The sequence below is a fragment of the Camelina sativa genome, chromosome 15, assembly GCF_030686135.1.
Source record: "Camelina sativa cultivar CO46 ecotype springtype chromosome 15, ASM3068613v1".
Taxonomy (NCBI): domain Eukaryota; kingdom Viridiplantae; phylum Streptophyta; class Magnoliopsida; order Brassicales; family Brassicaceae; genus Camelina; species Camelina sativa.
The window spans coordinates 26,675,348-26,678,006 of NC_141894.1; the positions used below are offsets into that span (position 1 = coordinate 26,675,348).

Genomic DNA, 2,659 nt, shown 5'->3' on the forward strand with positions numbered 1-2,659 from the left:
ATATAATCGTGTTTCTGTTAGATACCAATTCATAGTTATTTCAAAGAAAGTTTGAAGCAACATCTGAAAAAGCTCTTGTAGATCTGCCTTGGGATCCAGCAGATAGAAAAAGAATATTGGAGTATCATCCTAATGAAAGAGATGAGGTAAGACGAAAATATTTGATTAGAAGTCCTTGTCAACCTAGAGGTCATGATTTTCCTAAAACACTATCAGGAGAAAAGTTAAGAAGATTCAATCCAGAATGGTTTGATCTTTATAGCAGTTAGTTGGAATACAATGTGAAAATAGACAAAGCTTATTGTTTGTTTTGCTACTTGTTTAGTGATTACACAGAAAATAAAGGTGGAAGTGATGCATTTGTTACAAAAGGATTTAATACTTGGAAAAGTCCCCAGAGTTTAAGAGATCATGTGGGATCGTTGAATAGCTTTCACAATAATGCATTAAAAAATGATGATGCTTTAATGAAGCAAAGTCAATCAATTGTTCATGCTTTTTATAAGCAAGATAACATAGTCAAAAATGAATACAAAATCAGATTGAATGCTTCAATTGATTGTTGTTGATATTTACTATGACAAGAATTGCCTTTTAGAGGTCATGATGAGTCAATGGAATCAGCTAATAGGGGGAATTTTTTAGAGCTTGTGAAATATACTGCAGGACAGAATGAGCTAGTAAGCAAAGTTGTGTTAGAGAATGCTCCAAAAAATAATCAGATGATATGTCCTGAAATTCAGAAAGATATAGTGTATTGCTTTGCAGAGGAAGTTATTAGATTTATAATTCAAGAAGTTGATCATGATGTATATTGCTTGTTGGTGGATGAATCTACAGATGTTTCTGATGAAGAACAAATGGCAGTGGTTTTTCGTTTTGTTGATAAACATGGGACAGTCAAAGAAAGATTTATTGGTCTTGTCCGTGTTAAAGAAACAACTTCTGCATCTCTGAAATGTGCTATTGATTCATTGTTTGCCAAACATGGTTTGAGTATGAAACAATTAAGAGGACAGGGCTACGATGGAGCAAGTAATATGAAAGGTGAATTCAATGGGTTAAGATCTCTGATTTTGAGAGAAAATAGTTCTGCTTATTATATCCATTGTTTTGCTCATCAGCTTCAGTTAGTCGTCGTGGCAGTTGCTAAAAAGCATTTTGAAGTTGGAGACTTCTTTGATATGATTTCTGTTTTGGTAAATGTGGTTGGAGCTTCTTGTAAGAGAAAGGATATGATTCGAGAAGAATATCAAAAAAGAATCGAGGAAGGAATCAGCCTAGGTGAAATTAAGACAGGAAAATGATTGAATCAAGAATTCTCACTGCAGAGACCCGATAATACTCGTTGGGATTCTCACTACACAACATTACTGCGGGTGGTTGATTTATTTTCTATTATCATTAAAGTACTTGAGTATATCGAAAAGGATGGTTCTGATAGTACCAAAAGACGACAAGCTAATGGTCTTCTTAAGTACTTTAATACCTTTGATTTTGTGTTCTACCTGCAATTGATGTTGATTATCCTTGGTCTCATGAAGTTTATCAGTGGCTTTACAAAGGAAAGACCGAGACATTTTGAATGCTATGAGCCTAGTGAAATCCACCAAGCAGCAATTATGCAAGCTCCGAGATGATGGATGAGATTCTCTTCTTACTAAAGTTTTTGCTTTTTGTGAGAATCATGACACTGAGTTGCTCATTATGGATGCCGAAATTGTTGACCCAAGAAAGCCAAGAAAAAGAAGCAACATGACCAACTTGCATCATTATCAAGTGGAGTGCTTTTACACTGTATTGGATATGCAAATTCAGGAGTTTAATGATTGTTTTGATGAGGTAAACACTGAATTACTTGGTTGTGTTGCTTCTTAAGTCCTATGGATTCGTTTCATGAGTTTGATCCGTTGAAGGTTATGAGATTATCTGAGTTTTATCCCGAAGATTTTACTTATGTCGATCTAATATCACTTGAACACCAACTTGGTTTGTACATCGATAATATCCGGGAAGATGAAAGATTTGCTAGTTTGAAGAGTCTGGGGGATCTTGCACATGTGATGGTAGAGACAATGAAATATCTTTCGCATCCTCAGGTTTATCGACTTCTGAAGCTAGTTTTGACTTTACCTATAGCCACCGCAACGGTTGAAAGATGTTTTTCTGCAATGAACATTGTGAAGACTAGTTTGCGCAATCGTATTGGTGATCAGTTTCTAAATAATTGTTTAGTTTCTTTTATTGAAAAGAAATTATTTGATAAGGTGACAAATGAAGTAGTGATGAAAAGGTTTCAGGATATGAAAGAACGTAGGATAACTTTATAGATATGTTTTGTTGTAAAACTTATTATTATTATTTTTTTTGACAACGACTTATTTTCATATTGTTATAATTTTTTCTTTTAAAAAATTAATGTTATTTTGTACCCTGGGTTAAAATATGTTCTGGATCCGCCACTGTCTGCAAAAACCATCTACAGTATAGCTAGATCCCTAGGTGGAATTGTGAAGCTTGACTATGAAGATTCAGTTAGAAACCAAGTTTCATTCATCAGAGTGAAAATCCAGGTTTCTATAACGGATCGCTTCAGGTTTTTTAGAAGGACGAGATTTCAGTCATAGATCTATGCTTGGATTCCAGTATGAGAAGATGG

General features: G+C 34.4%; 1 pseudogene; it reads left to right on the plus strand.

The window, feature by feature from the left end:
* The first annotated feature begins 332 nt into the window (after positions 1-332).
* LOC147927156 (uncharacterized) lies at positions 333-2,330 on the plus strand (annotated as a pseudogene).
* The last annotated feature ends 329 nt before the right edge of the window (positions 2,331-2,659 follow it).